Source organism: Anas platyrhynchos, chromosome 4 (genome assembly GCF_047663525.1).
Source record: "Anas platyrhynchos isolate ZD024472 breed Pekin duck chromosome 4, IASCAAS_PekinDuck_T2T, whole genome shotgun sequence".
Taxonomy (NCBI): domain Eukaryota; kingdom Metazoa; phylum Chordata; class Aves; order Anseriformes; family Anatidae; genus Anas; species Anas platyrhynchos.
This window is the reverse complement of record NC_092590.1, coordinates 3,876,665-3,889,632: the sequence shown is the minus strand read 5'-3', so window position 1 is coordinate 3,889,632 and position 12,968 is coordinate 3,876,665. Positions and strand designations below refer to the sequence as shown.

The 12,968-nt window shown below is 43.1% G+C and overlaps 1 long non-coding RNA gene across 3 annotated transcripts in view; it reads left to right on the top strand.

Annotated features, from left to right (window-relative positions):
• Positions 1–12,968, top strand: part of LOC140002387 (uncharacterized) — a 108,227-nt gene that overhangs the window by 72,302 nt on the left and 22,957 nt on the right. The window lies entirely within an intron of this gene.

Sequence of the window (12,968 nt, the reverse complement as noted above, 5' to 3'; positions counted from 1 at the left end):
TGCCAAAATGGACTTCCTTTCACACAGCACAGGGTAATTGACGTTTTTCTGTTTGAATCCTTCTGGCTTCATGAGCCTTAACAAAGCCATATTCCCCTGCCAGATCTTCATCTTCCAAGTCAGGAATAATCTTACTGCTTCGACTGCTCTCATTTAATTTTTTGCCTCAATTCTTTACCATTCCTTCTTCTAGCTGCTTCCAGTCTCTATGCGTGCTTATGGGGCTCTAGCTGAATAATGACTGGCCTGACAGTGCTTTCAAGCCATATATGCACCTTCCAGTTTTTAAAGAGTACAAAAACTTGCAGTGGAAGTTGGAGAAGAGTTGTCTTTGCATTGGTGTACCTCTTCAAGTCTGTTTGCTAAATCCACCTCTTCTACAAAGTGTTTGTGGCTTGCTCTTTTCTGTAAATAGCTCTCTGCCCAATCTGCAGTTTTGATTTCAGTGCATGCCTTGCCCAGTTTTGTCGTTGGTAGTTAAGATGACGTGAATTCAATTCAGTGGATGTATCTTTTCCTCCTTGTGGAGGACTGTGAACACGTTATTTGTAAATGTCTGGTTTGCAGAGCATTCACGATGAGGGCTCTGCAAGCAAGGAGGAGGGGAATGTTAGTTTCTGATGGGGAGAGGGTGGTGCTTAAATGCTCTTTAGAGTGAGTGTTGATCCTTTCAGACTTGAAAATAAGTGGAGAAGTGGAAAGGATGATCGGGAATAGGATGCTAGGTCCTAAAGAATTGAGTTCTCTGTTAACTTGAACCTGCAGAAGTTATAACTCACCCAAGCTGGAAGACAGTACTTTGTCACTGAGAAAAATCAGTGCTAGTGACAAGCAGCAGAAGCATATTTGCTTTCTGGGAGAGCCAACAAATTGCATCAGTGAAGTTTTCTGAGAGCTGACTTTGGGAGTGAGTCATTTTGGGGGAGAAGAAATCAATTGAATTACATTTCAGGTTGGATTAGGTAGTGAGGACTGGTTGCACATACTAACCGCTGTCCTCTGGATATGTCAGCTGTTACTTAATTCATGCTACAAGTCTAGATGAACTGTGCGTATTGCAGACTTCCCCACATCTTTTGGGTCAAGTGCCACTTTCTGAATGACATCGTCTTTTACACCCAAAGTTGAGCTGGTTACCAGCATTCTGGAGACTCCTTTGAGATGATGATGCAGCCCTCCCCACACGATCGTCCCATTCTTCAGCCTAGAAAAGTTCGTAAAGGTTTTATGGACATAAATAGCTATTGAACCATTCCTTTATCTACAGAAAGGACATTCTCTATGCCTACCACTGATGACAAGGTGCAGATATAAAGTGTTGACCTTTCCTGTGTCAATAAAAACAAATAGTGTTCCAAGTCATGAGAAGCACTTTATGCAAGAAAGGCATTTGGTGGCATCATAAACTGAATGTTGGAAAAAAATAAAACTACCTGAAGAGGAACTACCTATACTGCAGGCAGACTTCAATCAGAGGAGTTCCATATTTTGTTGTCATTGTCTTCTGTGTAAGAAAGGAGCATTGTATGGACTGCTTCGTATTCCAGCCTCTTTTCAGAAACTGGAGGGACTACATGAACTTTTGCAGTCTATCAGCCCTAATCTAAGCAGCAATTTAGTCTTTTGAGGTCGGTGTATTTGGTTTAATGCTTTGCTAGGAAGCTAGCATTTAGCATGCTGAGAGCAGATGGTTTGTGTTGGAAGGGAACTGGGAGACAACAGGGTTGCCACACCATTTCTCAACCCCCTTTACATTCTTTTTGTCTCCTTTCACTGTATAACAGGTATCTGAAGAAAATGATGGACATGCAACGAACAGTGTGAAGTGGCAAATGTTGCCACTTGTGAGCAGATGAAAAGGTGGGTAGAGCTTCGTATAGTGAGGGGAAGAGGAGAGAGGGAATTCATTTTATGCTGTTAGCCATGTCGGTGGCTACTTTCTTCCTGGATCAGGAATCCAACAAAATGATCTTAGGCCCTCTAGATGGCGACTGCTGAATTCTAACTGTGAGATTCATAGTCCTTTGGTCCCCTGCCAACCCATAGTGACTATTTGTAAAGAATAAACCAGCAACATAAGCTGTTCTACACAAGGTAGAGGGCACCTTATTTTATTTTTTAAGACTCCTTAGAAATCGCCTCACCTTTCCTGAGGGAAGAGAACCAGGAAGGGCAGTTGTCCATCTGTCATTACTATTTTCCTCACAGTTCCTTGGAAACAAATTGTCTCCATTTGCCATGCAAGCTGCAAAGTGTTTGCAAAATTGTTCTGCCTTGGTAATACAGCTGGGAGAAAATGTACTGTGTCCAGTGAACATTCACTTTGGAAATGCTTTTATTTTCTGTTCAGGGAAGATCTTTAAGAAGAAATGTATCTAGTTGTCGTTTATTGACTACCAGGGAGCTTTTAATCTCCTGGAATTTCAATACTGTGCTGAATTTCTGGACTTTGTTTTTCACATCAACTCTATAAAGGTTGTGTCTTTTTTTCTTTATTTGTGTATTGTTGATAGATAGCAGTGCATCTCCAAAAAGTCCTCAGCCAAAACTGTTTTTCAGAGCCAATGCTATATTCCCTGCCTGTTTAGCAGTTTTTGCAGCACTTGGACCAAATTATTTTAAATCAATTGTGTTGTGCTGTGGTGCAGAATTTCAGCCACTCCATTTAGCAGGCATACAGTTATTTGATCTTAAGTCTTTCAGTGGCAATGCGTCTCCCACTTTCTTCATAAAATAAATTATCACTTCTTTATCCTCTCTTCACTAGCATGTTTAGACATGTCACTTTATGCCCTGCATTTTAAATGGAAGAAACAATAGTAGCAATCACTTCTGCATTTTATGGTGTAAGAGGTGGCCTTGATGAATTGCCAAAATTCATCAACTTCCGCAAGCAAATTTTATTTAGGTCTGTCCCATGCTCTTTTACAAACTACTTTGAAGCCCCATGAGATTCCCTGAATTCAGCCTGGTATTATTTGTCTTAAAGACTGACAGATGAGGTACATTAAGTCTCTGAGACTTGCAGAAAGCTACTCAGGTCAGTGTTGTTTTTAGGAGGAGAAGATCAGGAGATCAGACCTGACTCAAGAGACCTCATGCTGCTGCCAAAGCGCCATGCCTGTGCACAGGTGTTTCAGCTGACTGTGGATGGTTAAACAAAGCACTAGCTTCAATCAAGGGGAGATGCTGCAGCTAATAACAAGTTGTTTAAACTTTTGCTTTTTTTACTGTGGGTGTAATGAAAACTTCTTTGCTTCCATTCCAGCAATGTGAGCAGTCTGAGCCTAAATGTGTTGTTATTCTACCTGATAGCAGCGTTAGCTGTATGGGAGATGGCATGACCTTCTTTTATACTGGCAGCATAAACTGCCATAAGCACTTCATCAAGCCTCTGTGCTAACTACTTCCCATTAACTCAGATGTTCCTGGGTTCAGGATCAAGAGATCCTGTTTAAGCAAATCATCTGTCTATGTTACTCACAAGTTAATGTTGCCTACAACGTGTTTCTGAGGTGGCAAGGAGGGAGGGGAGATCACTGGTGGTTCTCTGTTTCTTCCACTCTTTAGAGTTAAAAAAAAAAAAAAAAAAAAAAAAAAAAAGTATATTGTGTCCCCTTTTCTGTATAGTCCTCTAAGGGAGGATCTTTGTTATGGACTCTGATGCTTAAAAGGGTGGGGGAAAGGAAGATTTGTAGTCTAGTCAGAGTTAAGACAGAAATTTGCAAGCCTCGGGCCCTTGAGCCCAGCATCTGACTCCACAGATGGTATCTCTGGGAACATAACTGGTACCTCAAACAGCACAATGAGAATCATGGCAAAAGAATAAAAAGGAAAATGGAGAATCATTGTGGTCGATAGCTGAACTCTGTTCCAGAGCTGTGACATGTGGAGGACGTGCTTGCACAGCTTATGTAGAAGAGTGCCCTAAGAGACTGCTTGTGCTAGTAGCTAAAATGTAAGGACAGCATAGATACAGCACTCAAGTTTTTTCAAGCATATCTAGGAATTGTAACAGTCCTGAAGGACTTGTTCTTAAATATGGAAAGGGTGTTTCTGGTGGTGGGAAGAAATCCAAGAACAAATGGTACTTGGAGAAGTTTGACAATGGGACTGGGGTTTGATGTTCTAATAGAGGGAGATGGAGCTGCTCTGTGTAGCTGTGTCCTCCTTCAGCTTACCAGTTGCTGACAGACCCGCATCAGGGTCCTCATTTATGAGCAGAGAGCAGACTTGTGCAATCTGTTAGTACTAATGCAGTTTCATTGCACCCTAGGGGATTCATTGCACCCTAGGGGATTTGGGGGGTTGGACCACTTTCTCCAGCACACACACTCCCTCTCATAAGGGCACTGACACCTCAACAGCTTTATTTATGCACTCACTCCTATATATCCATCGTTTATCTAAAAAAAAACAACACAAACGAGACCTCCAGAGTGATGGAGGTGGCTTCTCTGTGAGCGTTCCTGTTGCTGCAGTTCCCTTCTTGCGTCAGCTGGTGGCTGCTGACCCCTTCTCCAGCCCAAAGCACTGCCTGCTCCTGAGAGCTTAGCAGCAGTCTCCCGGGACGTGCACTAAGGACAGGGACGGGATGCTTTGATTACTCGTTACCTTTTTCCAGTTCAGATTATGAAAGTTGACACTGCAGTCTTTCTATGGGCCAAATACCCAGGGACTTGCAGGGGAAGGGAGAAGAAACAGGCATAAAAAATTAAATTTTGAGATCTCTCCTGCTGTTTTCATTCGTCTTGGTAGTTTGAAGTGCAAATCAGGTCTAAAGCGTGGGAAACTGTCCTGGCTGCCATTAACGTCCTCTTCTTTGCAGTTGATCTGTGAGCAAGTTAAACTGCTCAGAGTCAACAAGGTAAGTACTTTTAACAGTGTTCAAACTGATCTTCATCCCAAACCAGGGAGAGTTCAGATCAAAATCCAAAGCTGAGCAAATTGCTGAGCAGTGTCAGCAATTTTGTAGTTTCCTTTCAAGGTGTCAAGTGGGATCATTATACCATATGTATAAGCAAGCGAACCATTTTCTCCATGTGACAAGACAAAGATTTTTGTTCAGAAGCACGGATCAGATCTGCTGAGAAAGCAACTAGTCCATTTTGTGAATCTTGGGATGTTTCCTGGTAGCTTTTGTTTGTTGTTTTGTGTGTTCTTTGTGCTTTATCTGATTGCAATAAATAATTCCATAGGATCCTTTTTTTCTATTTAATCAACAGGTTTGTTAGAAGGGGTTGCTGTCGTGATAGATCTTGTTGAATAAGAGCAGGTGGTTTTTACCTTCATCTGTCGTCAGCCTGTATTTCTGCCTGGTTTATAATGAGAGGTGTGAAAAAGGCACACTTTTCCCACAGGGCAAACACATGTTTAGGTGAATGCTTGAGTTTAACGGGCAGATAATTAATTAGCTGTAAAGAGCCCATTTCTCTAAACTTAGCAAGGTGGTGATTTTCACTTGAATAAGTGCTAACAGGAGAACTTTTTTTAAAAGAAAAAATATATATATCTGCTAAGGAATTTAAGGCCTGGAGTCTGTTTCAGAACCAAAAGGATTCATCCTCTTACCATTTGTAGGTACTTTTATCTGTCTCTTTGAATGTCTCTGTGCTTTTATCTGTCTCTGTGCATGTCTTTGGAGAGACGGGGGAGAGGTCTGACCTGGGAGCAGGGAGCACAAGGGTGGAAGCAGGCCTGGGCTGTGTGAGCGCTGGGTGCCCGCTCACCATGTTTGGCAGGCTGGCACCCGCGGCTCTTGATCTCTTTGCCCGAGGCAAAAGAACCTGCAGAAGTGGTGGCCAGATGTCACCAGAAGGTGATCCTGTAGCCCTGGGGAGAGGGAAGCAGAACTGGCTGCTGGAGCTGGAGAAGGACCTGTGTGGGCCGGGTGCCTGGTGCTGCAGGAGCCTGACTGCTTCCAGGAGCGCAAATGAAGACCTCAGAGATACGTGAGGGTGCAGGGGCTGCTCCTTGTGCAACGTGGCTGCCTTCCAGCACGCACAAGGGAAGGGGGAAGACACAGACGCCTGGAGACCTTCCAGTTGGGAGGGCTCACCCTCCCCAGCCTGAGCGGTTGTGTGGCAGTGGGAAGAGAGGAGCGAGGGTGCCTCGGGAGGGATGCAGCGCCAGGGCTGGGGGGTGTTCACCGAGCCCTGCCTGGAGCAGCAGCAGCCTGTGTGGCACTGAAACGTCCTGAACTTGCAGCGGGGGATCTCACTGAGGATTAAATACTTCAAAGGGACAGCCTGCCAGATCTTGGAACGGTATGGAGTGACAAGGGAGAGCCTGAGCTGTGCACTCACAGGAAGAGAGCAGGCTTGGCTCAGCCTGGGTGTAAAGCAGTGTAATCCCATTGGCGGTGGGGAGCTCACCATAGCTGACACCATGGAAGAATTTAGTCTACTGTATCTAACAGTCTTATTTAGCCTGAATAATTCTTTTGTCCTGTTTCTGCATCCTGATTGTAGCAATAGGTACCAGAACGTGTGTTGGTTTTGGTTTCAACGAGGAGAGTTTTACTGCGCTGGTCTAAGGGACCTTTGTTAAACTTGCACTGCTGAACTGAAGGGAAAGTTCCTTCAGCTTTCCAAAAAACTCTGGTTTGGGGCAGACCTCAGGGCTGGAAAATCTCAGCCTGAGAGGTGAAACTTATGGAAAATTACAAGCAACAGATGACAAGGAATTATAATAGAAAACCTTTGCCAAGGCTGAAAATAGCTAGCCATTACTATCCTGATCACTGTATTGAACAGTTTAAAGAAAATATTTTTAAGAAAAATCATAAAATACACTTTGCAATTCATCAAAGCAGCTTAATGCTCCAGAATATTGGAGAAAACCCTGCCTTGTGCAGTATACATTAGTTAAGTCAATGCTATCCCTAGACCCAGTGTTTGTGTGGCTATCCGTATTGGCTGGTTTTAGAAGAAATGTTGAATGTTCATATTGGTACTGTCCCTTCCCTGGTGGAGCCATGGCAGAGTGCAATGGAGCTTGAAACCAGCTCACAGGTGAGGGGGGAGCAGGAAGGTGACTGAGATGTGCTGTGCAGGGGGCTCAGCAGCACAGATAGCCCAGTGCTGGGGGCCGTTGCTGGACACCTCCAGGCAGCAGTTGGCTTCTTCGGAGCAAGCATTAGAAAGCCCAGTAGCTTTTAGGGACCAAGATTTGCCAGATCCGAATTATTCACTAGGTAGTTCTTACTATGCCTTCTTCCTCGAAGGTGTTGCTTAGTTTATGATTTTGACCATTAGAGCATGGATGTAACTTCAAATACCTTCCTCAGGTGGCAATACGTAGTTCCTGAGAAATGTGATGGGCAGGTAGGCATTAGAAGGAATCGGAATACATTTGAAAGACAAAATAGGTCTTGCTGGTAAAGCTATCCAGCATATTTTTGGTTTCTCTCTGTAGTTTAGGTGGACGGGATTGTTCTTTTGCCAGTATAAATATATAAATTTTTAAAGAGATGTCAAGGACTGCTTAACATAGAGACAAAAATAAGTTTCACACATACGCTGTTATAATGGCCCTATGTTTTTGCGTTCTACTTATTTATGCATTCGCATTCAGTTTATTTATGAGATCTTTGCCCAGAAACATTCCCCAGTTAGCTTTATATGGTTCTGTATGGTAATTAATACATCACTGTGATATTCCATCTGTTATTATTTCTTCAGCACTTTCACCTATGAGCCCCAGGGTAAGATCAGAGTCTTGTTTGGATCAGAAGATCAAAGTCCCTTTTGCAGGAGGGGCCACACATTGCCATGACGGTGTTGGAGATTTTCTGTCTGAACAGGGAAACTGGGCCTTTGTGTGCAAATGGCGGGGTGCTGGCCCTCGCCATCCAACCAGCAACAGGTAGGACGTGGAGCAGAGTCAGAAGCTGGGCTCTGACTGCCGGTGGTCCCTTTCCCTCGTCTGCCTTTCCTTGGTGCCAGGGCACCTCCCTGGTACTTCGTGTGTGGATTCAGAAGGCTGCTGTGGTTGAGATTCACTTGCTGTATTGGGGCAGTGCAAATCATCTGACCAAGGCTGCAGAATGAGGTGGAGTAATTACACCCGTCATTTTTTATTTTTTATTTCCTTAGTAAATGAAAGAATAGAGTAGCATATTCCAGATTTAACACTAAGAATACCCTGACTTGGTCTCTTTGCTGTGGTATTTTGTACACCAGCAAGTGCCTGCTGGGAGTGGTGAGAGATGAAGTCTGCAACCCTCTGCAGTAGGCTGGGGGTGCAGGGGGTGGCTGCTCCCCTGACCTGTGGCTGTGGCAGCACAGATGTTTGAAGGGTAACTGTGGTCCAGGTGGAGAGACAGTAATGTGGGGGTGATGAGTACAGATCTGTAAGGAGAAGGGAGGAAAGGTGGGCCTAGCACCGGTGTGGTTATGGTTTCTGAACCAAAGGCTACATTGAAAATAAATAACCTATTAAGTGTATGGGAATAGAAGGAGCTTCTTAATTCAGCATTGCAGATTGTGAGCCAGTGATTCTGGCAGGCTAAGGTAATGTTTTAACTATTATGATGATGGTGTTATTGCGGTGTACTCTGAGAGTACAGAGAAGACTACTTATTATTGGAATGTTAATGTGTTAATTATTATAAATTATGTTGTTCCAAACTGCTACCCAACGAAAGCAGTCCTCATAAGCAGCATGGTGTTCATGCTGTCAGGCGTTCATTCTTTCTGTTCAGTGGCAGGAAGGCACAAGCTTAATTGTGAATAATAAAGTGAGTTAAAAAGTACTCTGCTGAAGAGAAAAAAAAAAAAGAAAAAAGTAAGCAAAATGGTTGAGAACCCACTTCTACTCTTTCCTTACCATAGAGGCTGAGACAAATTTACAACATTCAGAAAATACTAGAGGAAATATATGCAATAAACCATCCAGTCTGGATAGCAGTGCTAGGAAGGAAACTGTTCCATGTAGAGTTGTAGTAAAATATTTCCCTTCCCGTCTTCCCACTTGGAGAAGGAGACTTCTGTGTCAGCGGAAAAAGAAACCAAAATTTGGATAAGGAAAACAAAACATGGCTATTAATCTGAAATGTCACAGTGGTATCCCCTGGCAACTGTACGGCGGAGTTCCTCATGTTTGCAGTTGGCTGCTTGGTCTCCATCTCTCCATCGAAATCCAAGAGCCATCTTTCTGCAGGAGGGGGTGACTGGGAATTGACACGTTATGTGTTCCAACAGCAGCTGTTTGAAAGGTCCATTGGTTGCTATGAACCTGTAAACCAGGTGTGTTTATCTGGGGGATGCTGTGATGAGAAGGCTCTCCAGAAACTGTGATGAAGACTGGCTTTTGAAAGCAGGAGGGATAGCCTCTGGAAATAACTACACGTTTCAGAACGGTTTCCTCTGGATCACTGCAATGATCAAAAAAATAAAGTCCAGAACTGGATTCAAGCAGTTACCACGGAAGTCATTAATCTGCCCATTTTAGATGCAAAGAACCTGAAAGATACTTGATTTCCAGGAGAAATAGAGTACACAGCTAACTGCAGGGGTGTGCTGCTGGGAGCCATTTGGCTGTCGGCACACCCCTCATTGCACAGCCTGGGGTCACAGCCTGGCTGGGCATGAAGCACATGTGGCCGGCCTAGTTTGGTATTGATCTAAACACACACAGACACACATTTTTAGCAAATGCATCCAGCTGATAATGTATATGGCCACTCTGCCTTGGTTGCCTTGATGGGTCGGTCAAATGAGCACGTATCTTCTAGGGACATGGGCACGGTGAGTTAACATCTGGCTGCAGTGTAGTGCCTTGACATCCTACTCATGTGGTAATTTAAAGGCCTCATACAAGCGTCCTGTGTCAGGTCTGGAGGACAGTTTGGGTTTGAAGTTACTAAAGCTGTCTTCAAGGGTATTTTATATTGGTCTCTTCATTTAGTAGGCTTTTGCATAAACAATGGTTTCAGGAGTTAGCAGACACAATTTTGATTTTCTAGTGTAATAAAGGGTTTTAAAAGGATCATTATCAACATAGCAAAAGGGGAACTTTTATTGACAGAAGTATTTTTTTTTTTTTAATTTTAAGTTTACTGGCATCTATAAACATTTGGAGAAATTCCTCGGAGTCCTAGCTGTGGATTTTATATGTTCATATGTAAATAAGCCACAAAGCCACAAATAAGCATTTACCACTTTGAATCTTTTTTGAAAGCTAACTGCAATAGCACAGGTAAAGGTAAGAAAGCATATTTACAGGCAGTGTCTCCCAAGCAAGAATTTGCAATCCTCTGAGGTACTGCAAATCAAACTCCAACAGACTTGGTAAAGCATGGCTGTAACTTTAGTCAGTATTATTATAATGCAAACTTATTCTGATGTCTCAAATATATCACCTTATTACTGCCTGTATCCTGCAGTTTGAGGACTGCCGTTCAAAGGAAAATGCAGAATTTAAAGCATCTGACAAGTAATGGGAAATGTTCCACCTCACTATTCATTCAACCTCGTCTTAGATCTTTGTGGTGACCCAGTCAGAACCTAGATCCAAGAGCTCATTTTAAAAGGTATATTTTCCCTCAACATCTCCAACTCTACCAGGGTAGTGGACACAAGCAGGAGGACCATGTTTCTGACTTAAAACGATGTGGAAAGCTTAGGTTAATAGGGTAGTGCTACAGCTTTGTCATTTCTTCAATCACAGTAATCATAACATTGCTAAAGCTGCATGAAGTTAGTTTGATATCCTGCTTATCATTGCAGTATTTTACCTTTTTACCAGCCACGTAATCCAATTTAAGTAAAATAATTTAAACACTCACTAGAGTTAGCTACCTGATGGAATATTTGTGCTTATCGTTTACCAGAAAGTGTTTGTGTCTATCCAGAAATGAGACCTGCAAGAACAACAGGCAGCTGTGAAGTGTAGATCTCAGCCTGGCATTGAAATGTGATGGAGCACTGCAGAGCACCAGGTTTCAAAAGAAATGAAAACTGATAAGAAAGGCAAAAGGGAGTCAAGTCTTAGTGGCTGTACCATAAGGGGGCACACCTCTGCTAAGGAGCAGGGAATGCTGCTGTATATATGTAGGAGAGCTGTAGGAGAGCTGTGGTCTCTGCTTTTGTGCAGCATCAGGAGTGGGCTCAGTGTGCCTCACGTAGCAGCTGCCCCAGAGAACCAAGTCAGTATCTGGCTGATGCACAGAGAAGAAAGAAGCTTTTCTAGGCTGGTGCGGACAGAAATAAACTGGATCTAGTATCAGTTAAACCTGTGTTTCCTTCCTGAGAGGCAGATCTGAGGCTCAGCAGGCAGTATACAGCACTAGGTAATAATGACAGGGAGCTGAAGCTGGCAGATACATCATGGGAGAATCAGAGACAGATTCCACAATCCTGCTGGAAGTGTGGAGTAGATCTTTCCCTAACTCCAGCACAGTTAGAATGATGTAAAACCAATGTCAGATGTGAATCTTCCCAGAGGTTCACATCATGCCTAGTAGTTGGTGTTAGGACCATGTTGTTCCAGTCCTCAGCCCCCTTTCTAACTGCTCCCCAATGATTAACAGTTTTTCCAGGCAGCCAGACTTCACGCTGTGCTAGGCGAATATGCAATTGTGTGTTTGTGGCTAAGAACTGTCCCTGCCTGTGTCTGTGGACATGGGAGACAAGGTGACAGGGCCTACAAGAGGTTGGTTTTACATATTTTTGAAGGTATGATATACAGTACTGGACTAAGATGTACCTTTCAATTGGCCAAGGCATTACGGGCTTCACTCCAAAAAGGCTATACAGCTCTGAGTGTGCTTGCATTTTTCTCTGTGCTGAAGGGCACAAGAGAGAGAAAGTAAAAATGCTTCTGCCAAAATGGTTCTTGTCTTGCAAGAAGAATTTGGAGATAAGTCTTTTCTTAAATGCTATTCAAACACTCAGAGTAAACATTCTGCTTAAGCTTCCTTGGTTATTCCACCAGACAAAATAATCTCTACCTTATGACTTAATATCATCTTTCAGTACAGATGTAAGTTTATTTTTATCACTGTGATGAAGTATGTTTTACAAACCTTTATATCAGCTTCCCAGAAATGCGTTTTTCAATATACCAGACAAGCATAAGCAATGAGCTCCTATGCAGAAAAGTGTCCATTTTATACTTAATTGGATATACACACTATCTGCTTGGTATGAGTTTAATATCTATGTCATGCATCCTACCAAACAATTCAAGCATATACAGGGAAAGAGTTGGATGGTAACGGAAACAATCTAATGCCATTGAGTGGAGAAGGGCCTGACAGAGAGGCAGGTAGGAAGGAAGAGCTTTGATTATGCCCTTCACGGTTGTTTGATATGGCAAACTCTCCAAGTGTAATTACAAAAGGACATTTTTGTAGCTCACTGGTACAAGTATATCAGTTAGCTGCTCCACCTGACAGCAAGAAAAGGGGCTCATTTTATTGGAGGCTAGAAACACAGAAGCTCTAGATTTCTGTAACACTGGAGACAGGAAAAGCCAAATGTAGTGTATTTGGCGGTGTGGGTCTAACTGACAAACAGCTGTAAAACTGAGGGCCACAAAAAGCTGTTGCACTTTTTCCAGCAATTTGATAGCAAAGGTGCTTAGCTACCTGCAGTCCGATGGTTTTCCAAGCTGCCAGCAGTGGACAGACTCCCCGAAAGCTGAAAATCAAACTGTGTTACTTCCGGCTTGCTTATCAGCATCAATGCAGATTGGATCATTAGAAGTCACGGTGTGATCTGTTAGTCTTCCCACAGACATCAGAGAGTATTGCTGTGGTCCCCCAACATTTAACAGCTTGGACTTCATTTTTTCATTTGCTTTTGTTACTGCTGGTTAAGTGTTTCATCTTTGGACTTGTTGGCATCCTTTTGAGTTTGGACATAGCAAGCCATTTTCTATAGGGAAAATAATAGCAGAGGAAAGCAAGCTTTCTGGTTTTACCTCTTCAGGGAACGAGAAATTCAGAGCAGGACAGTTGTCAT